Source organism: Bactrocera dorsalis, chromosome 1 (genome assembly GCF_023373825.1).
Source record: "Bactrocera dorsalis isolate Fly_Bdor chromosome 1, ASM2337382v1, whole genome shotgun sequence".
Taxonomy (NCBI): domain Eukaryota; kingdom Metazoa; phylum Arthropoda; class Insecta; order Diptera; family Tephritidae; genus Bactrocera; species Bactrocera dorsalis.
In genome coordinates this window covers 97125930-97150834 of record NC_064303.1, presented here as the reverse complement: position 1 = coordinate 97150834, position 24905 = coordinate 97125930, and the positions used below count along the sequence as shown (strand labels likewise).

At 32.5% G+C, this 24905-nt stretch overlaps 1 protein-coding gene and 1 long non-coding RNA gene across 4 annotated transcripts in view; one reads left to right on the top strand and one right to left on the bottom strand.

Annotated features, from left to right (window-relative positions):
• LOC105228764 (bone morphogenetic protein receptor type-1B) overlaps window positions 1-24905 on the top strand; it is a 234288-nt gene that overhangs the window by 187307 nt on the left and 22076 nt on the right. The window lies entirely within an intron of this gene.
• LOC125779066 (uncharacterized) lies at window positions 19154-21305 on the bottom strand. The gene is made up of 2 exons (XR_007423101.1): window positions 21225-21305; window positions 19154-21134 (listed from the first exon to the last, which is right to left on the bottom strand). It is a non-coding gene; the product is annotated as an uncharacterized LOC125779066 (long non-coding RNA).

Genomic DNA, 24905 nt, shown 5'->3' with positions numbered 1-24905 from the left:
AACAACCAAATTACCTTAAAAACTTCGCAAGTAAGTTTCGCTTTAAAAAAATCTGCTTTTTGAACAATTAAATTTTTTTTCTCCCCTCTTACAAAATTTCAAAAATCACCTCATCAGTGGTGAACAAACTCATGCTCATATTGTAGTATAAACCTTATTACTGACCGCCATGCTGGGTGGTCGAATATTGCCTCCAGCAATACGCTGTACCACACACATATGCCTAAATACAACAATGACGTCTAATTAAGATTTTCAATTAAAATTTCTTTTAATTATTTCGAATTTTTATTTATCATTCCCCAACCGCCAATGGGAATTCTCTCTCAATTGTGCAGCTGATTGGCTGAAATCAACGTAATTCCGCAACATTTGTTTAATGTTCAATTGCAATTAATGAATCGCATCTTCGTGTGGCGGTGCGGGCTGTCAAAAGGGGCGAAAAGCTTTTATCTTTTTAATATTTTCATGGTGGTACATGTGCACCTACTACTCGCTTAAACAAAGCCTCACACACCGCACACGCGGACAAAAACACACACATAACTGCTAACATTTGAATTGCGGCAAATTCGCCTGCAATTAGTAGATCCGGCCCGTGCCCTGCATCGGTGCATAGTCGCAGTCCGCGGGGCACCTACGCTTTGACTCAAATAAAAGAAAGAAGTGAGGCGCAGTGTGATGCGTTGTTGGCAATCAGGCTTCTCTAATTAAAAGCTATTGAATAGTCATTTGCATACATTGACTCCTTCGCTGCTCATTAGATTGAGGTCAATGCGGGATTTACGTTAATTAGACGCTTTGTGATTGTATACTCTACAATTGGGTTAAATTTTAATTTGAATTTCCATTGAGAATGCAGAGTAATTTAAATATTTTTGAAAAGCGAAATTTAAAAATATGATTTTGTAAATAAATTTCAAAAAGTAGAGCTGATTAGTAACTGAAATATTTTTTGAGGTTAAGTTGGCTTGTCGACCCTCATGTTAAACTGTAAGGTAATTTTTAAGTAGAGGTCTTGCTTACGTCTATTTTGCTAATATAGGTGGTATCTATTGCTATTATTATAGTTATTGTTGTAGTGGCAAAATTCCGTCGAGTTGACACTCCTTGACCGGGTCCGTTCCGGTTACCTAGATCCGACCCTCGTGGGAACCGTATCTATTGCTTTTAAAGGTTGCTTGAATCTAGCCTGGATAATTTAAGGAACATGCGCTTTCTGAAAACCAAAATAAAGAAAGCATTGTCTTGTCTAAAAGGTGTTTTGTAAGTTAACATTTTTTGTTTTGAAATTTGTTTTTTTTTTTTGTTAATTTCTATATCGTTAATAGTTTGATAAGCATCGAGACTGTCAGACCAATTTTTTGGACTTAAATTATTTTTTTCTGGCTGTTAAGCAATCATCTTTCGATGTTGTAATTGACCGGATAAAAAAATCTGGGACCGTACCGGTTACGGAGACCTGACTGCCACGGAACGGAGCGAGACTTTAAGGCTTAAGGTCTTCTTTTACGACAGTCTTTGGGCGGCTAAAATATCCAGTTCCGTATCGGTTACGTAGACCCGTCTGTCATGGAACGAATTTAGGAACGAAATAAGGTTCCCATGGTTTTCTTTTACGACAAGAAAACATTGATATTCCAGGAAATTACTTCTGCAACCATTTTTCTTTCTTGTTACGGATATATAGTATACAAGTTAAACGTTAAACACTTCGTAAATTCTTTTTGTCGATTCTCGTATTTTTCTACTAAACTTAAATAAGTTATAAGGTGTTCGGTATAACAGTACTATCTTGTGTCATATATTTTTTTCGGTTTTGCACCCACGCTCAACCTCTCTCAATTTGAGCCATTCCAATCATTCAATGTCGGGAGTTCCAAAATCGTTTTTTCTAATTTTAAATTTCGCCTTAGTCGGGTTCTGCACCCTTGCTCAACTTCTCTCAATTTGAACCATCCTAATCGTTCGAAGTCGAGATTTCTAAAAATTGAATAAGTTATGAGGTAGTCAGTATAACAGTTCTAGCTTTTTGGCATATATTTTTTTGGAGACAATTTCATTTTTCTAATTTTGAATTTCGCCTTAGTCAGGTTTTGCACCCATGCTCAACTTCTCTCAATTTGAACCATTCTAATCGTTCGAAGTCGAGATTTCCAAAAATACTTAAGAATTCATCTGACATAAATCGAGCTCGTATAGAGCCCTAGCTTTTTCTTCTTTTACCACAATACGACTATATATTATTGAAATTTTAATATTAAGTTTCTTATCCACAAATTTTCAGTTCGCCTAAGGGTTACATCGAACATAATCAACTCTATGGGGTGATCATTATCATGGTCTTTTCCTCGTTTCCTTTTTTTTGGAAGATAATATTATTCCGCAAATTTCAATCGGTATCAGAAGTTTTTTTTTCTAGTTTTAAATTTTGCCTTAGTCGAGTTTAGCACCCACAAACAACCGACTAATCGCCCGAAGTCAACTCACTTAGGTAGGGTAAGCACCTTCCATCACAGAAATGTGTTGCTCACTTCTGCTAAGTAAGTCTACACAGCAAATCTTTTTGAAGACCTTTGAAACATCTGACATATGTACATAGTTATACCAAACTTATTAACTCTGCGCGATTACTCATCACAGCATTCCGCCGCAACAAATCCCAATTGGCATTAAATATCCACGAACCATAAATATTCACATCATTACATGCGACATGCCTCTGAGTATGAGAAAATGACAAAATTATTTAACAATAACTATAAAGGAGCATTAGCAAAGTAACAACAATAAAAATAAAAAAACAGAAAGTCAGTCATAAGTAAGCGCACAACAACAATCAAATCAATTATACACGACTTTATTAAGTAAAAATCAGCAATTTGTAGAAACGTTTATGGCCAACCATTAAAATCGAATACGCGGCATATTTAAGTAAAGAGATACTCAACGAACGAACGAGCGAACCGATACTCACTCATGGCTAAATAGAAATGTATAATCATACTTGTAAAACTAACTTGGCATGTGACTATAAATTAAAATTGCCATATTTGTGGAGGACAAGTTGTTCGCCAGCTACTCATGTCGCCGGCTAGTAGCAATGCGCTTTTTGCGGACGACTCGACGTTGGCGCGAGCTTGAGCTTGAGCTCGAACCGTAGCGAAGTGGTGGTGATCGCGGTAAGCGGCCCACTGAGCATTCGAACGCTTAGCAATGCTGTGAGAAAACTCGCTGCAATGCACAGCGTTTTCATCTTCTGTTGTTACTTTTGTTATTATTGTTGCTATTTGCTGTTGATCGATCTGTGAAATTGCAATCAGCAAAATGTTTTGAAAGTTGCCAGGAGTGGAGGGCTAGTGCTTTTTGTGCACGCGTTCGCATTAGTGATCGTGGAGCGTTGCCAAAGCGCTTGCTGATCGGATGCTGTCTTTTTCTGTTTTTTTTCTGTTGTTCGATTTTCGCCTACATACAACAGTCGACAATGAGAAATCAACGCCGAGCTGGTTTTTAGTTTTCATTAATGTCTGCGCTTTTGCCCTACGCGCCGCTGGAGAATCATTGCAAATATTTGCAAAGCTAAAGCTAAGTGGGCAAGCGTATTTCACTTGCAATTATCATTTCACATTTGAGTTGGCAACTTTTTCTTGGAAACTAATGCGGTGTATGTCATCAGCAGGTTAGGTTTTTTTTTTTACTGTATTATACATTTATGTGTGTGTGTGTGCGATCGTGAATTTCATATCAGCTTGAAAGCGAACAGTGCCCAACATTCATTCATGATTTTGCTATTTGATTTCATTTTATATTTCTTGTTATTGTTTTTTTTCTTTTTGAAGAAACTAACTAGCTCTCCGCATTGAATAATCTTTCCGCTCGACATTGTTGTACAACAAATGTGTTCTGTAGTATGTTTTTATTGTCTGTGGTTGTGTGTTTTCTCGCATAAAGGCGATAACTTGAAAACTAGTTTACCTTGTCATATGTTTAAATGCTGCCTGTTTGTATGTGTGCTATAAAAATGTACTCACATTCAAGTTCTACAGATCAAGTGCGAGTTGTCAGCTAAGCAACGCTTTAACACATTTGAAATGAACTACAAAAACTATAATAAAAAGTACCTTTATTTGTATATACTATATAAGCTAAAATATCCCACTTTGCACAGTGACGCATTAGCAAAAAAGTTTCGGTAAATATGGGTGTGAAACGCCTTCTTTTTCCTTATTGGCGTAGACATAGCTTACGCGGTTAAAGCCGAGTTTACAACAGCGCGTCCGAAGTTCTTCTTTTTCTGTGTACCAAGTGCAGCCTTCTCCAGCCGGTCGAGTGGAGTTCCTCCTCTTCCTCTGCTTTCCTTGGCGGATACTGTGTCGAATACTCTCAGCGCTGGAGTGTTTCATCCATTCGGACGACATGACCTAGTCAGCGTAGGTCATTCTCTGAACTACTTATGTCAATATCGTCGTATATCTCGTACAGCTCATCGTTCCATCGACTGCGGTGTTCGCCGTTGCCAATGTGCAAAGGTCCATAAATCGTGCGCAGAACCTTTCACTCAAAAACTCGTAACACCGACTCATCAGAGGTTGTCATCGTCCATGCCTTTACATCATATAGCAGGGCGGGGATGTTGAGTGACTTGTAGAGTTTGTTAGTCGAGAGAAGACTATAGCTATATCTTATAGTGAAACGATAACCAACTGGTTCCGATAAATGAATACTTACTTTGCGAGAAAAGGACTTTTATTTTAGAACCATATCTCCAGCACTGAAAGAAAAAATATTGTTTTTTGACTACCAAAAGTACTTGGTCTAAGACGGGAAGTCGTGAGCTGCTTGAGCCATATGTAAAAGAATCGTTTCTGGCCAGTTCCAAGTGAATGGCGCTCACAGAACTTTCCTCACTTGCGTGAACTTCTACACATGACTCCTTCCTCCATATCCAATTGTGTAATTGCGCCCAAGAGCCTCTTAAGGCTAATTGGTCATATTGGACCTTTGAAACGAAGACTACTCTCGTTTGCTTACTTTACTAGCAGTACTTTCTTACTATTGTAGTTATATTCTCGGAAGAAAAAGCCTTACAAAAGCGCTTGTCAATCGTCAGATCGAAAAACCTTTCTTATGTCTGATCTTAACTATTTGATATAATAAGGTTCTTAAGTGGGATCTACAGATCACAAAGCGATTACAAAAACGTTGAATTCTAAGAAACAAGTTTCCTTAATCCCTTAATTCTTCAAAGTTTCAGTAAATGGGAATGTGCAATTCGTTGTACTTTTCTAATGTGCTTCTAAACTGTCATCAACTTTTAGCTATAAAAATTTTCTGCTCTCTTCAATCAAACCGCAAATAATTTTTTTTTTGCTAATGAAACTCTAAAGTTTATTCAGCCGATTGTTTTCTGATAATTACTGTAATTAATTTACCTCATTAACGTGAACTATTAATGATCGTAAATAGATATCGAAATCAATTAGCCAACAAACAATTAACTTTAAAATTAAGTGCTTCAATTGCCTTAATTAGTGACTGTTGACAATGGCAGCGAAGCACTTTTATCGTTTTTTAAAGACATCAATTATCAGTAACATTTAATTTACAGTGTGATTTCAATATAATACTAGGTTATTATTTACATCTGAAACCCAAAACACTCTCAGCTCTTTTTAAGTATTTTTCTGAAAGTTTCGATTAGTTTCTATAAAGTTCTTCAGACTTTTCAGCGCTCTCAACACAATATTTGCTCTTTGAATGAATCATAGAATTCATTTTAAATGTTTATTAATTAAGAAGGGCAGTGATTTTATGATGAGTAATCTTTGGAATGATGATGTAATTTGAGCGCTTTCTGTAATGAATTCAGTATAATTTATAAATTATCGATTTACTGATGGAACTTCATTGATCTCAACCAAATATACCTAGGTACACACTATGTATTCGTAACTAAGGTTACTTAATGGTTGAACTGCGGGATGTGAAGATCTCTTCTTCTGATATTATTGGGAGAAAGCGTGAAATATACGTTGATTTTAAATTATGTTAGTTTATGTCAGGTTGATTTAGATAGTGTTTTGGAAGAAGCCTTAAATATAGGTTGATTTTAGATATAGAATTTTCGAGAGTGTTAATTATCAAACAAGCTGTCAATGTAAGGGAGTTTTTTTTTGACATTTTTGTGTTGTAAACTTGGGTTTTGTAGGAGATGTTAATTAAGGGCGTTTTAAATATAGAATTTCTTAGAGAATTAACTGTCAAAAAAGTCATTAAGGAAAACAGCTGTTTTTGACGTTTTGCCATGTAAAGTCTTGCATCGGCACAGAGTTTAGAAAGTGTAGATTTTCTATGACCGAATACGGTTGATAAGTAAATATATATTTTTTATATTAGTTTTTCACTCGCAATATTTTTTATATTAATTTTACAATTGAGATCATTTTTTATTATTTAATATTTAATTTTGGTTTGTATTTTTTATGTACTATATATTTATATATATTTCCTTAATTAATTTATTTTTTTTTTCATTTGTTCTTTTTTAATTTAATTTAATTTTTTTATTCTTTATTTTTTGTATTCTTTTTTTCTTATTTAATTTTATTTTTTTTACGTTCGGATATTTTATATTAAGTTTAGAATTTATATTTATTATTTATTGAGTTTATTATTCAATACTCAATTTTTGTTTTATATTTTTTATAAAGTGAAATATTCTAAAACTCACCAATACTTTTCAAAATATGTATTTTTTAATTTTTTGTTTTATATTTTTTATGCTATTTTTTTTTTGTTCTATTTATACTCACAAATGCAATTAATTTTTTATTTATTTTTATTTTAAAATTTTCTCATTTTTATTTGTTTTTTTTTTGTTTTTTCCCCCTTTTAATTTTTATTATTATTATTTCTGTTTTTTATTTTATATTTTTATTTTTTTTAATCAATTTATATTTTTTTGTTTACTTTATATAAGTTTCTAATTTTTTTATTTTTAATTTTTATTAACTAAATTTTTCTATTTAATATTTTTTTTTTAATCTCATTTGGAAATATTTCTTATTAATTTTACAGTTTAGTGGATAAATTTGGTTATATATTTTTATGGAACGAAATATTCTAAAACTCACCAAAGTTTATTAAAATGTGTTTTTTATTTTTTTTACTTAATTTTAATGTTATTTTTATTTTATTTATCAAAATTGCAGCTAATTTATTTTATTTTTATTCCGTTCTATTTTATTTTTTGTTTTCTTTCCTTTAAATTTGTATTATTATTATTTGTGATTTTTTTATTTTAATTTAATTTAATTTTTTTTATTAATATTTTTATGTCTTATTTCTATTTTAAATTTTAAATTTTTTCATAATTCTTATTTTATTTTTTTCAACTTATTTTTTTTTTATTTATTATTTAATTTATTTTTTATTTCATTTTATTTTATAATGTTATTTTTATTTTATTTATACTCATAAATGTTGTTAAATTTTTTGTTTTATTTTTAATTAAATTTTTTTTTATTTTTATTATATTTTTTTTTTGTTTGCCACCCTTTAAATTTTTATTTTTTTTTTGTTTTTTTTTTTTGTATATTTTCTATAACTATTTTTAAATTTTTTAATATATATTTTTATATTTTGTTAATAAATAACATCTTTCGTTTTAAATCCCTTACTTAGCAACGCCTTCAAAGCAAAAATCTTCGATAAAATATTATTCATAAATTTCAGCAGACTTCTGCTTACATAATATACATACATATACGAGTATACATATAATATACGTACACATATCTTCATCTGCCATTTTTTCAAAGCGAATTTCTGTCTTCTCAGAATCCATAAATAACATGGACTGAGTCACAAATCTACATTCTACACGCTGGTCACACTGGTCACACACAAAATTTGTTGACTGTATTTTAAGTAAAAGGTAAAAAAAGTGAAATAAGACAAAAATAAAAATCAAATATATTTTGAGTAGTTTTTGTTTGGCTGTTTTCAAATCTTTTCATCTTCTTGCTTTAATTAAAAATTATTACCGGCAGTGTTGTATTTTTCGCTTTGTCGTCATAAATAACCAAAATAACAGCAAACTAACAGGAAAAAAATGTTTGTAATATATAAATAACGGCATAAAGCTGAATATACAAGAGGAAGCATTTTAAAATTTCATAAAAACTTTTGCTCTGATCTACTATGTGCTTTTCTATTTTTGTGTGCGTCTGTAAGTTAGCGCATATTTCTAGATTTTTTTCCTGTTGCTTGCATACTGCATTATTTTTTAAATGATTACTTTTGCACACTTGTGCTCTAAATATCTATAATTACTCCATGGGGGCATAGAGTAACTCAGACGGCGTAAATCAAGCGTATAATATTTATTATTAGTTAGTTGGCAGCGATATTCAAATACATATGTACACAAGTATTTGCACAAAATGAAAAAATATTTACTGGGGATATAAAAAATAATAATTAATTTCAACAAAAAAAATTTACTTTTGCTTCTAGTCATAATTATTTATTGATTGTGGGCGTTTTCCGCGCCGTCACAGCGCTTATTTATTCATAATTATTATTTATTGCCGCATATTTTCCTATTAATTTCAAATTTATTGCATATATTTTTGAGCAATTTTTCATGGATTATGACAATTATTTATACATAACGGGCCACAAAGTGTTTTATTACTATTTAAAAGACCGTTATTTGTTGTAGTAAATATTTTTAATTAAAATATAGTGTTTTCTGTATCAATTTAATTTATTTTGGTTGATTTGCTTTTATATTTTGATACTTTTTTTTAATTTTTTTTCAATTATAATTTTTTTATTTTAAATTTTTTTCGATTTATTTTTTATTTATGTTTTCTTCTTTATTTTTTCTTTATTTTTCCATTATTTTTTAAATTTGGTTTTTATTATTTAATTATTATTTTTTATATTATTATATTTATTATTTTTATAATTTTTTCTTTATTTTTATTTTAATTTATTTTTATTATTTAATTGTTATTTATTTTTTAATATATATTTTATTTATTTATTTTTTAATTTAATTTTTTCATTTATTATTTTTATAATTTTTTCTTTAATTTTTTAAATTTATTTTTATTCCTTATTTATTATTTTATTTATTATATATTTACTCTTTTCAGATACATATTTTTTCCATTTAATTTTTTTATTTATTATCGTTTCTTTATGGTTTTTTCAATTTATTTTTTTCAATTTTATTTTTTTTTAATAGTTTTATATTTTAATATTTTTTATTATATTTTTTTTTTAATTTATTTTTTTTTAATTCAATATTTTTATTTATTATATTTTATTTATGTTTTTAAAATTTATTTTTATTATTTAATTATTATTTTATTTATTTATATATTTATTTTTTCAATTTAATTTTTGATATGTTACTATTATTTTTTCATTATATTAAAAAAAAAAAAAATTCTTTAATTTTTCTTTATTTCTTTTTTATTTCTTTATTTTTTTTTATTTATAATTTTTTTCATTTTTTTTCAATGATCAATATGTTTTCTTTGTTTATTATGTCCACTCCCCAATTTCTCAATTGCACGCATTTTGTTAATAAATAATCATTTGCTTGACGTCACTCGTGCTGCAAACAAAGTTAGCGCTCGCACAGCATGTCGTCCTTTTTCGCACCCAAAATCATTTGCCAGCTTCACCTCGGTCACAATTCATTGGAAATCAAGTAGACATTGTAATTTATATTAATGTATGTATGTGTGATAATTTATATGGCAAATAAAGGTTTCTACCACATATGGGTTACTTTACAGTGGAAGTCAAAAATATGCGGACACTTTCGATACTTAATTAATAAAAAAAAATTATAATAATAATTATAGTACTAATATTTCACAATAGAAACTCGAACATCGTTAAGGCAATCTGGAAGTTTTTCTTCACCTTCAACTCAACGGTGTTAAAATCGTCACAGTGTCCCAAAATTCACCTCAAAAAATTAAGAAAATAAGTCGAACTATTACCTTTGCTTTTATACAATTTTACCGACTTTTTCCACTACAGCAGCCTAATATTTTTAACCACCACTGTTAATGTTGGTAGATTTACTGGCTTCTAAGTATTTTGATCGCCGTCAGATTGTATCTGATTGTCTTGCCTGTCATTCTCTCGGCTTTCTGCCTGTCTTTTCGGCTGTCTTGTCAATTGGCTGACCCATAAGGGTGTGGATTAAAAATCGTGCTCACTCCTGCGGCGCACAAAACCAGACTTAGATTTTGGTATTAGAATTTTGTAATTTTTCCATTGTTTTTTTTTTTATGTTAAACTTCCACATGTGCAACTGTTATTGTGTAGAGATAGATAGAGAGGTATAGAGATCATATATATTTATGTTGTATATATATAATACGTATTATAGTATGTACTCGTGTGTTGTTTGATTAATATTTATTGGCAGTCGAATTTAAATAGGAGTCTCATAGGTGTGTATGTAAGGAGTCAATGTGTCGAAAAGAAGAGCTTGTTTAGATATTTTACTGCTAAAACCCTATTTGTGTCGAATTGTCATAATTTACTCCTTTATTGACCAACCTTCAAGGTATTCGCAACATTTATTTCAGTACGAAATATATAATTTTTTTAATTCTAAAGAATTACTGTGTGCTAATAGTATAAAACCAAGAGGATATACATTTATTTGTTCTTATTCTAGATTACATTTCTATAAATCATCCAAAGTTCACCTCTATGAGTGTTAAAATTAGACTTGCACCCTACTTTCACCTAAACAAATATTTAGTAAATACTAAAAATAGAAATCAAAGCGATAAATCGTATAAGTGTTTCAATGAATCACATATCGCACTTCCGAATTTTCTGCAAAAACAAACTCTAACTCATATTACCCAAACGGAAATGTGCTCATAACTTCCTGATAAATTCTAGTAAAATGCAATGTTTTTATTTGATTGGCGCAATAAAAGAAATTCCGAGCAACTTAATCATAAACTTTATAAGCCAAGGTACTCATATACCAAAGTACACAACCCATATGTAAAAAATGTATATATAATTACATATGTATGTATGTACATATAGTTTTCTATATTTACAGTTTAAATATTTTTTCTTGCTTTTTACATTTTTTTTTATATTTTTCCATTTAATCATTTTTATTTTCAATATTGGCACAACACAAAGGTGTTGTTAATCACACTATAAGTTTGTAAAAAAAATTGTGACAACAACAATAATCACGTTTCAACAGAAGAATGTAAATATGTTTGCGCACAGTTTATGAGTTTTACGTGTAATTGATAAGAGTTGCCGTGCTACTCAAAGTGCATGGAGTTACATGCTGATATATATTTGCTTACATACACACGTATATATGTATGTAAGTACTGACGTTAGAATGTGTTTACATAAAGTCACCATAAAATACTGAATATAATAGAAGTAAAAGCCTTGCCAAGCATGTGCTAAAAATATACATACATACTTATATATGTAGGTACATATATATTATACTGTTAGGGTGGTCCAAAATGGAACAAAAAAGTTTATAATACATTTATGTATGTATTCTAATATCCAACCCAATTTGTTTATCTTTTGACAAAAGCAGCCTTGGCTTCGCCTAAACCACTAAAGTGACGAATCGAACGAACAAATGGCATAATTCATATAGACTAGCATAATTATAATTTGACATTGATTCTACGATGATTCTCGCATGATCCTACAAAATAAAAACTTTCTTTCGTTATAAAAAAAAAAAAATCGAACTCAATCTGATTTTTACCTTCACTTCTCTTTATTTGAAGCATCGCAAGAGAGTTGATTGCTTACGATTTCCAAAAATATCAACTTTACTTCAACTTAATATGCAATTTTTTGGAGCTTTTGAATACTATTTTTCGATCACAACCCCATTTTCAGACCTAAAACAGTAAAAAAAAAAATATTTTCACAAGAGTTCCTGTGCCTCTCTTGTTACTCAACGAAAGTAGAAACTGTACGTTAAGGATAGGCCATGTGATATAAAAAACTTTCGCACAAAACGAGAAATTATCTGCTAACCGAAGTGTTCTCTTAATAAATCCATTGTTTGAATACCGGCATCATTTTTGAAGAAATATAGACCGATGATTCCACGGGCCCATAAACCACTCCAAACCATTGTTTTATTCTTGATGAAGTGACACCTCTGGAATCTCTTCAGGTTGCTGTTCGTTCCAAATGCGCCCATTTTGCTTGCTTACACACCCATTGTGCCAGAAATGAGCCTCATTGCTGAACAAAATTTGGCTCGAAAACATCGGATCTTCTTGGAACATTTCAAGAACCCATATAGTAAAACGATGTCTCTTGCGAAGGTCGAACGGCTTCAGTTCCTACACAAGCTGTATTTTGTACGCTTTCCATTTAAGATCTGGACGTAAAATGCGCCAAGTCCTTCCATCCTGCTGCAAACGGCGTTGATTGATTCTCCACGTTCTACTAATTCTACTTCGATTACCTGTTATATACCCGAACTAGTCCCTCAGTTTTTCAGATATCGATCTGAAATTTTGCACTCGTTCTTTCTTGTTATGGAGCTACGTCAAATCTTTTCATTTGTACGAACTTCCGGTATCGGATCAATAGAGCATATTAACTGACCGATCGAACTCAAGCCGTTGTATTAAAAACTTTCTTATTTGACAAGATATTTTCACGAAATTTGGCAAGACAACGCTTCTAAACACATTTTCCAGATAGGATCGACAAAGCTGCCATACAAACTGACCGATAAAGTCTTGTATGGAATCATTTGTTTTTGTGAAGGTATTATTCGGTGCAAGCGAAAATGACGTTTTTTCTTGTTTTTTTTTTTTTAATATTTGTAAACTAAAAAACAAAATCAGTTAAAAAATATATACTACGATGCCTCCATGCTATAGATTTCGCTCTAGTATAGAATGAGATAAGGCGGCCAATTCTTCCATACGTCGACTCTCCGCCCAAGGCAACAGCATGTGTTCCCAATTGTTTACTTATTTACATTTTTATATGTATATCTACGCATATATATACTTTCATATATGTATCTAGTATGCCGTTGCATATCTCCATATATATCTATAGGTAAATGCGCCTAAATACATAACATAAACGTAAAGGTGCGTACTTTTTAATAAATATGCATTTTCCACACTGATTTGTTTACACACATATGTACATACACTCATATGTTTGGTAGGCATTTCTGTAAATATGTTGTATGTATGCATGTGTGTATGCTTTTTATGATCGGTGCAGGATAAACTCTAAAATGTATGCAAGTTTTCTTTATTGAGGTTACTTGACGGTGAAGCCGCCTACAATATACGCATAGGTGCATATTTACATATCTACATATGTACCTGTATATAGTATGTATGTTTCTAAGTATCTATGTATGCACATATTTATGTATGTTAAGGCTTACATGCGCTTAATCCCACTGACTTTTTATTAAAACGTGACTGCCTGACATACATACTATATTCATAAATATATGTACATACTTATGTGCTTCTGTGTATACAGTGGACTTAATATGGCTCCTTTGCTTTATTGCCATAAACTGACTTTCCAAAATTTATATTAATGGATTTTAATCTTTTTAAACACAAATTTTTCTACGCCAGTGCGATAAGCGGATTCTGGCGTAAGGATTAAGTAGTGTAATATAACCGTTATAGTCGTTGTATCCGACATGGAAAATTATGTCAAGTAAATAGGTTAAAATATATGTAGATATATGTGTTTAATAAATGTTAAACAGAGAGAAGAAGCACATAAATGAGGTTCGCTTAGGTTAATCTCGTAGGTCAATGAGCCACGCAAAGACCAGTTTTGGTGCTTTGCGGTACCAGATGAAGTTCAGTTACTAGGTCCATGAGGAGTAATCATATTTTAGGATGCCTACGCTTGACGCGAATTTTAGCAAACTCTGTGACCTCACTATCGCTACCTCCTCCAGAGTATCATACCGTGGGGATCCCATATGCTTATAGGGTAGTTTTGTCAATGCTCCAGATGCTCCATTGTTTCCCTGGTGTCTGCTCTAGACATTTCCTGCAGTCTTCTCGATTTATCAGCCCCCGGCCCTGCGTCATTGGGCCGTAATTCTTCCGGGATCATCAAGACCGACACGTTACTGTGAATGGAAATCGCTACCGCTAAATGATAACCAAATATTTTTGGCCCGAATTGGATGATATGGACTTGGACAATATGTGGTTCCAACAGGACGGCGCCACAAGCCACCCATTGAATGTCACAATCGATTTATTGAAAACCAAGTTTTGTGAACGTCTTAACTCACAAAACGGCCCTGTCAATTGACCACCTCGGTCGTGCGATTTGACGCCGTTAGACTATTTCTTGTGGGGCTACGTCAAAACTATGGTCTATGCCAACAAGCCAGCGGCGATTGATGAACGTCGTACGAATATCGAATGTGAAATTACAGCAGTTTCGGCCGATTTATACTTGAAAACCATCTAAAATTGGGTTCAGTATCTGGACTTCTGCAAGCGTGTCTTATTGAAAAACCCGTTATATTCATCAAAAAATCGATTTTTCTTCGTATCTACCCACTCATTCTTAAGCTCAGCTTTGTGTGTCTTGCAGTGTGCGCTAGTAATTGTCTGTCATACTATTTGTAAACTTGTCTAGCTGTCCAAATATTCAACTAACTGTCTAGCTATCCATCCAATGCACCCAACTAACCATTTAGACCAAAGCTCGTTGTATGTCTAAACACTATGTGTATGTGTCAAAACTCCAGAGACTTTGTGATGGACGTTGGATAACAACCTTGTCTATGCTAACAACTTCCTTGTAAACACATGTTCAGATACATATTATATATGCATATGCTAAACATATTATATACTACTATAAACAAATTTGCATAGATAAGTGTCCGTATATACTATATGTAAATAGAAGTGCATAGCTTTCTGCATAACAGACTTTTATAAATATTCTTATTTTGTAGAATCTTAACCGCCTCTTTCCGCATTTTTTTTAACCACTGTCGGATAGTTGTTTTGCATATTAATTACTTGATTATGTGTGTACATACAAACAAACATATGTATATCTAAACGTGCTTAGGATTTTTTACATAAATGTTTTTATTTTTCATATTTTACTATTTTTTTGCCTAGAAGCTATGCTAATTTTGTTATGATGCGAATATTTATGCTATGAAAAGATTGTAGAAGTCTAGGTCTTCGAGCTTATGTATAATACATACATATGTACATATGTACATTATATTTGCCAAAATGAAGAAGAAAACATAGATTCTTACATATACATTCATATACATATATTGGATTCCATTCAATCAATACAGATTCACTTCTAGTTATCATATCTGGTATAAAAATGCCCCTTTGGTCCATCCGTTGAGTCCAATTTTCGATGACTTGTTCGAGCGTTTCGACTGGTAACTGGCGTATGACACGGGTATTGTTTTGTTCGGAGACCTAAAACGAAACAGGAGTGTCCGCACAGACTTCAGACTGTACATAGCCCACAAGAAAAAGTATGACGGTGTGATATCACACGATCTTGGTGGCCAATCTACCAGCCCAAAACGTGAAATTATCTGCTCACTGAAGTGTTCTCTCAATCAATCCATTGATTGATGTGATGTATGGGAAGTAGCGGCGTCTTGTTCAAACCAAATGTCGCTGAGACCACGAGATTCAATTTCAGGTATCAAATAGTCGATTATCATGGCGCGATAACGGTCTTGGCAAAATATTTTGGAGCACGCAACTTCTTAAATTTGCGAATAAAGCAAGATGAGTTGAAAACACCTATACACATTATCATCCACTATCGAGCTTTCGCCGAAGGCTGGGACTGATATCAACCGCCTCAATATTTTGTGGCAGGCTCTAGGCGTTTTGTCGATATGCGACGGTCTGTTTGATTTATGTCTAGTTGTAGTCTGTTTTATTCATATTCTGAGCATCACAACAGACAGGCGTCTATAGCTCTCCAAATGGAATTATTCGTAGCCTCAACTTAACCTAATCTAACCAAATCTAACCTATAATAAATATACAGTATTGGATTTTATTGAGCCAAAGCTATCTATCTACTCATTTCGCCACCTCTACAATTACATTCAAATTAAAATTCAAAATAAAATCTAGTTTCAACATTGCCAGACGCCTACAAATGACTTTTTAAGCAAGAAAGAATTTAACTAAAAATATGTTTTTTTTCACTTTCCATCTTCTACCCCTTCACCTTAGCACCATCTTTTACGCAGATTGTGTTCTGTTAATTAAAAACATGCTGAAATTCGTTTTTAATCGTGCATAGTTAGACAGCATGCTAATTTACGAATCGCTAAATTATAACCGTAACGAATTTTCGGTCGAATCGTGTCATCGATGAGTTAGCGTTTCCTGTTGCTTTAATAAATATTATGGTTTTGCTTTAATTACCGTTGTTTTACAGCTATTTTTATGCGGATTTCTTGCGTCAATTTGTTTTTGAAATTAGTATATTTGTTTTTTTTTTATTATTTATGATTGTTCTCGATTTTTTGCTTATTTTGTATTCATAATTTTAAGATCTTTTTAGAAATTGGCGTGAATTAATAACTTTGGAAAATGCTTTGTAGAGGACTGCAATCATTTTTGTTGTGAAAACATGTTTCAATTTTAAGCAATTCTATTTTCCCCAGATATATAAAAAAAAATCTTCGTCCAAATCTTTAAGAATTGTATCACAAAGATCTGTGTAAAATGTCATCAAGAGTAGAGTTAGTAGAGTAGTTCTCGAGAAATCTTGCCAACCGACTTCAAAAACACAGTTTCGAGAAAAACACGTTTTAAGAAGGCGCACTCGAGCGCCTAAGTTCTCAAGGCGGTATTTCCGAAACTATTACCCGGATCAGTTAGAAAATTTAGCAGAATATTCTAGACGTATTGTAGAATTTAATTAGACAATCAAAAAATTAGATATTTTGAAACCCGTAATTAGTCACTAATATTTTGAAAATTAAAAAAAAAATTTAAATGTATTTTAAATTCCATAAAAATAAATATTTCTTATTTTATTAAAAAATATATTTTTAAAATCTATATTTCTCAATTTTTTTAAGTTGTATTCTACATATTTTTTATATACATATATTATTTTTTAATTTTTATTACAATATTATATTAAAAAACAGTATTTTGAAAATTTTATTTAAAAAAATTTTAATGTTTTTTAAAATTCCATAAAAAGAAATATTCTTTATTAAATACAATATTTAAAATTTAATTTTTTATATTTTTTATAATTTTTATAAATTTTATATATTTTTTAAATTTTTATAAATTTCCTTTTTTGAATTTTCATAATTTTTATTTATTTTTTTTTAAATAATTTAATTGTGTAAAAAATTTTTGCATAAACATTTTAACTAATTTATTTCCTTTCTTTCATTTTAGGTAAGTTAAACCGAACCTCAACTATATTTCAAAACTGGCCACTTAAAGTAAACAAGTAAATTATCGTATGTAAATTTATTAATATTTTTATGCAACAAAAAATATCATTATATGATTTTTATATCGAGGTATGCCGATATTTTGTATGTGAATGCGAAAATATTTATGAACTGGTTTAAAAATTCCCTGAAGGTATTTCACAAAATTGGCAACTTATTAGCTGTCAAAACAATTATGCATAATTTATAATCCCATTTCTCGAAAATGAGAAACAATTTCCGGATATTAAAAATATTTGGTTTGAATCAATTAAAAAAAGTTGAGGAAGATGTAGCATATTTTGAGATTGAGAGTCTTGAGATTTTAAATCAGCGAAGTATAGGGTTTTTTTCTGGAATCTAGTACAACAGATAACCATATTTCTGGCCCCAGCGAAGTCGATCAGCCTCAACCCATTTGGGGATGTTTCTTCATGGTGGCTGGATTTACCGACCGTTGTGCCAAATATTCCTTCTTTACCCACCCTGGCGTCAAAGTCGAAATTCGTATAGACTTCTTCCAGAGCCAATTCATTACGGTATAGTTTTTTTGCATTATAAGACTGTATTTCAAATGGCTAATTTATGAAACTCCCTGAACTCGGCCGTTAGCACCCACTCAAAAAATATATTTTAGTTTGAAAAAAAGCTAAAAATTAAATTTAAAAAATCCTCAATATATCATAGAGAAAACAGATAAAAAAATATATAACAGCAAATATAAACCCAGCTTTATTGCCGTTTTATCGCGACTCTAAATAAAACTGTCTTCTACAGCACATAAAAATCGCTAAAATATTTAGCGCGAAACCGTTAAAAGTGAGAAATGTTTGCGGCTGCGGAAAACCCCAATAAAGATAAAACAAAATCGAAAAACGAGTAGAAAAAATGAAAAAAAAAATACAACAAGTAAACTGAATATCATTTGCAATTATAATAGGATCGAAGAGACACAACAACAAAATCACAGCAACAGCTAAACGACAACAACAACCTAACACAATTTGAAAACAGCAACACTTGAGAAATGAACCTTTGGTCTGAAGCAAAATGCTGCAAAAAAAACGCTAAACTGTAAACTCCAAAATACAACTGCAACAACAATAAAGCGCGATCCAAAAACCATAACAGCAGTAAACAACCAGCATAAAAAACCGCTTAAGTTATGAAAGAAATAAAAAACCAACAACAAAATGCACACATTAATCGTTGCTAAGGCAAGCAACAGCAACAAAAAGAAGTAAAAAATCAACTGCTAGTTTCAAGTCGGTTAATTTAAAATGCAAATCTCCAAGCATCCACCTACGAGATATTTCGCGGCGATTTCAACCGCCAACATGGCTCGTTAGTTCCAGCGAACGAATGACCCAACGAAAAATGGCGTTGAAATAAAAAACAAAATTTGAAAAACTAAAAACCGAAATTAAAAATTACAAAAAAAAAAACAAAAAACGTTAGAATTGGGTATGAGTGGCATACGAACCTACATATTTCTCATAAACATTGACGACAGCGCCAAATGAAGCAGTAAAATTTTATATTATGAAAAGAACAAGCACAATGACAAGAGAGGTGGTAAAAAATATTCATTTAATATTAGAATTGTTAGTTACAAAAAAAATGGTATGCCTTAACTGTCGGTTTAGTTGAATTATCTGAGATTAAAGTATATTCAACAATATGCTTAAAAAACTTGAAAATAACAAGAAAAAATGTGTAAAAGTTATATATCTTTTCGTTTTTGTTGTTGTATAAAGGCAGCAGCTAAGTAAACCTAGTAGAAACAGAGCCGAAACTGTTTTCTGTTATCGTTTCTTTTGTGTTATAATCTAGATAAAGAGCACGTGTTAGATTTGCTGTTTCTAACTAACAAAAAAAATAATAATAATAATCTGTATGTGTATTGTTTAGGTCTCGATCGTAAAGTAAGTTTGGGACCAGGACTTAAGCTATGCTAGATATTGATGGCTATAAGTATTCCAGCTGAGTCTCTAACTAATAGTCAATAATTTTCCATTTGAAAAATGTTTAGGCCTATAAGCTTAACTTCCTGCTGAAAGCACTAGAGAAAATCTTGGGCCCACACATTAGGGCTGCAGTACTTCTTAGAAGCTTGTCCAAGACGCAGCTCGCTTATACGAAGGGCAGAACAGCAGAGACTGCATTTCATATATTGGTATTTAATATGAAAAGTCGGCCAGAAGTGTCTTGGGAATTAGGGCGGCAGTGGAAAGTATTACCAGAAGCAAGAAAGTTCACTTCTACTGGGTGTCAGTCCACAAAGACATCGAGGGCAATGAAATAGGGGAAGATATTGCCGAGAATGATGTACGGTTAAAACCTAGGTGCAAAACTAACTTCTATCCAGTTGTTGCTATTGTTGTAAAGTGTGTTATTTTAAGGGGAACTTTGCCGAGGTTAGCGACTTTTGCCTGAGTTTAGAGGCTTTGACCGATAAAAACATGCTTCCGTACGGTTTTTAGGGGACCTTGGAAACGATTTCATATACAAAGCTCTCTGCTCTCTCTCCGCTTCCAGTTATTACATTGTTCTTTATATAGAATATACATATGTTATATGTATTTAGAAAGGTGTCGACATTGAGTTGGGTATTGCCGACGGCTCTAAGCTTCCATAGAACCATCTAGTCTGGGTTATATTGAATTTAACTGTTTTTGGTCTTACAGTAGATTATAGTCTTGTGTAATTCTTACTGCACACCGTCCAGTAGGCATTCATACTGTAAGACCAAAAATCTTGTCAAAGTTTTATGACGAACGGTGAGGTGGGAACATCCAGAAACTTTCTTCTCCACCGTCCAGCCTTTGCAAGACTGAAACTGAAACATCTTGGTGGTCCTACCTTAGCGAACGAGTAGGCAGAACCGAAACTAGCATTAGCCGTCTCGATGAAATCGTTATATGCCTCACCAGTAATCGAAATCTCCTAACTTTCCGTTGTTTTTATGAGATATGCTTTTAATAACCAAAGGAAACTCCAAAAAGTATTTCAACACTAAGGGTATTCGTTTTTGGAAAAATATTAACAATTTTACCTGAAGCTCCTTCCAGCGAAAAAATCCCAGTTAATAATTAAATTTGCAGTTCCGCTCTTGTTGTAGCGCTAATTTCACGCGCATATTTTTAGGAAACTTTTTAACTTTTTTTTTCATAAAACAAACCGACACATATGCACATGCGTTTGCTGCTATTTTTGTATAATACATAGTTAGTTTTGGAAGCAATTTTTTTGCGTAGGCATTTGACCACAGCTTTTAATTTAAATACCCGTTGCTTGTCACAGTGGGGGTTCCAAACGGCTGATTTAAATTCGCTTAAACGACCATGCAGTCGACCGGTTAGTTGCCTCACAACGAACCGTCAGCAGTAGAGTGGTAGGAAAGGCGGTAAATTTGGGGCCCTCGTAAGCCTCGTAACAGTCACCCAAATATACGACCAGTCAGTCAGCCACTCAGTTAGTTAGTCAGTGCACTTGTGTCCACTCATTCGCTTGTCGTTCAGCTCGTTTGGCGTACTTTAATGGAGATTTTAATTAAATGCGACATAGAATTGCTCTGCGTACTTTGATAAGAATCCTATGGAGAGTAGAGAAAAAAACAAGGTAGCAGTAACAAAGTAATAATAAACAAATAACAACAACAATTAGATTCACTATTCAGTTCAACCTGTCAACGTGTGCGACATTTCGACATCTGTGGCAAATTGCCTGTGTTATGTGTTGATTTGCATGTGCGCACAGGCTGACTGGTTTCCCTCCGTTGATTACTACCGTTTATACATACTTACATGTATGTATGTATATGTTTACTGATTTGTTTTACAAGTTACTTCGATTCGCAAAGTAAACAAGTAACCTGAGCCCACTTGTGCTTATGTAAGGCGATGTCAGCGCGAAATTGGTTCCACGCTACCGGAAAAGTACACTTGTTTTTTACCCGATAAGTTGTGGTGTTTTAGTGTAAAGTACTTAACGGCAATTTTTTTTAAGTAATTATTTCTTAGTAGGAGCAGTTAACGTAGTGTGTTTATAACTTTCAGTTTAAGTCAGCAGACTGATACGAAACGAAATGGGTTATACATAAGTAGCATTGATAACAGTTACGTTAAGTTGAGATACTGTTGAGAGTTTATAACAAACAAGATTAAGCGATATCGATCGATACGTGTTCGACGAATCGAATAAACAACTTCTTCTTCTTTGGTACTGCAACTGTTGATCGGTTTCGGTCGAGAAAACAGAACTACGGCAGTTGCCTCGATCCTTTTCGAGATCATGCCGGTTGTAAATCACAAGTGCAGATAGGTCGCTAAGCACTTGGTGCTTCCATTTAATGTTTGAGCACCCTTGCTTCCATTGTCTACCCATGCGTTAGATTTCTTGCTCTTAATTATATCCAGGTCCCCATAGAGCTCATACAGTTCGTGGTTCCATCTTCTTCGATATTCATTACTCACGCGGACAGCTGCAAGATCCTGCGCAGAACAGTGCTCTCAAATGCTTCTCATCTCGGTTCGTCATGGTCCATGTTTCTACTCCATATAATAGGACGGGAATAATGAGATATGTTCTCACCGAACGTAATTTTTACTCATCGAGCAAAAGATCTAGTTCTCAATTACCTACCGATGCTGTCCTGTTGACAAGAGTTATTCTGTGCTTGATATCGGGGAATAGATTATTAGTAGAATTTATGCTGGTTTCGAGATATACGAAGAGCTCACGTTCACCACAAAACCAACCTCTTACACTTCGTTTTCTAGGTTGGAAAAGGCTGCGCTGGCGGCTCTGTCTTTGTCAATATCATCTGTGTACCCCGGTAGTATTGTACTTTTAGAGTAAACAGTGCCTTTGCGGTTCAGATTAGCGATACGTATTACTTTTTCCAGCATTATATTGTGGAAAACGCACAAGAGGGAATCATCCTGACTAGAACCTCGTCTGGTATCGAATGGCTCAGAGAGTTCCTTTTCGATTTTGACGAAGCTGATGGTTGTTTTAACTTTATTCTGCATGACCATATGAGTTCCGTAGGGCTCACTGATACTTAGGTCACCCAACTTATGATTCCATGAGTTGTGATCCTTTATCAGACCAGCTCAAAGTTTATAGCCACTTTTCAACAATAAGCCTTCATTAACTCTTTAAAAATTCTTATATTCCTTTTTTGCCTTAAATATTTTGAATCCATTATCTTCCTCTCAATTTCACTTACGCTGAACCTTTTGAACTGCCTTCACACGCGCGCCATACACTTGGCGTCAAAAGTTTGTGACCCTATTCATACAACTGTGTAAATATTTTATCATTTTCATATTTAATATAATTTTTTTTGTCTTCTAAAACCTAAAAACAGTAACTTTTAACGCTCTACACCGGCTTAATGCATGCGGAATAAAGAGGTGACTAAAATTAAATAAAAAAATTGAAGCAAATAAAAATACGATTTTTATGTAAATAATAAATAAAGAGCAGCGGACAGCAGCGTTAATGCGCTGTGTTGTCGCTTGACTCTCGGCGCTTGGCATATTGTGGGCGTTTAATTTCGCTTTTGCTCGTTGTTTTGTAAACATTTTAATTTTACATAGTTTTTTTTTGTATTTTTAACAAAAATATTAGCTGTTGTACAAACTGATAAAAATGTGAAAAGTTATGTCTATATTTACTCAAGCGCCTATGCCATTACATAAGCGTATTTATTTATTTACACATTTGAATGCATGGATGAGAGGTTAAGATTTCTGGCTTTGCATAAGCCTAGCACAGGGCGACAAATGCCTTTGTTTTTAATTGTTGCTATAGTTGCACAGCGTATTTGTATGTACATAATATATATGTATGTACATACATACATATGTTGTATATTTGGTGTATTATTAAATTATAGCAGCTTATTTTTAGTATTTTAGAAAGAAAAGTTTAAAAATAAATTTTGTTCGGTATGAATTTGTTAAAAGTTCAATGATTAAATATTCGTGTGAAGATCTGGAAAAGTTATCGATAAATATAAAATTGTGATAAAACTAATTCGAAATATTAACATTGTATATTTATTGATAGGAAACTATAGACTAATATTATTTTCTTTATGCCCTCATCAATTGGCGCAGGAACCGCCAATTTTACTAAGGAGTTGAAGGCCGAAACTATTTTCGGTATTTATGCTGTTAGCAAAATAAATAATAGAAAAGAAAATTCGAAAGGCCTAGATTAGAAATGTATAGAAATATGAGGTATTAGAAAGACCTTATGTTTGAACTTTTAAATCCTTTTTGTACCAATAAATTAAAGGTTTTATTTAGGGTAGTTAGAATTATCTAATTTGGGTCCAATATGTGTAGTTTTTTCGCTAATTTGTTGCCAGTTTAAAGGTAATTTCATATTACTACCCTCATAGAAACCCAATTGAAAAAAAAACTGGAACAATCGATCTTAATAAGCTTCTCTTGAGGGGATTTTTTCACCAGCAAAATCATTAGTTATAGATAGAAATAGATAGTGGGTAATTACTTCGTGTCAGGTGCAGACTATAAGGTGGATGTATAGAAACCTCCCAACTAAGATCCCGTTATTTCTAGAGGGTCACTATCGATGTGTGAGGCCTGAAATTGTCATGATAGAGATGTAATTATTTTCTGTCAGCCGAAGCTGGCTATTTCTGGACGTCTGCTTCCTTCAGACGATCCAGTTGCTGGCAGTACAGGTATGAATTAAAAGTTTGACCGTAGTGGAATAGCTCATGGTTATCATTCCCTGCAAACACATAGTAAATTCCTAACCGTCAACCCATGCTTCAAAAATGGATCGACTTTGCTACGATTCAATAGAGATTCGGAGATGGAATGTCCCTATATGCTGATTTTTTTGTGTTAATGGGCGTGAAAAAAGTGTTTTGTTATGTATCTAGATGGATTACTTATTGTACTAATTATATAAAATTTTCAGCGGGAATCTAAATCGATTACTCACCAAATGTTATATGTACAAAAAAAAATTATGTACTATATTTGGCACAGCTTAATTACACTGACAGCGTATGCATTAAGTGTACTATGAAAAATTTGTAACAGCCAGAAGGAAACTACAGTTGCCATACAAACTGATTGATCGAAATCAAGAAATAGATCGCTAGGACAAGTTGAGTCACCCGACTTACTTTTTTACTGACGGTGGGTCACCGCTACGCGATTTTGAGATAGCCGACTTCAACAGTTTGGCACACATCCTTTTCTTCCCAAGAATTTTCGAATTTGGCGGCAATCGCTCGTTCAATCGTTCAATGCGATCGATCTGAGTGAAGTCTTTGGAGTGGAGGTCTTCTTTAATTTGACAAGCGGGATTTGACAAG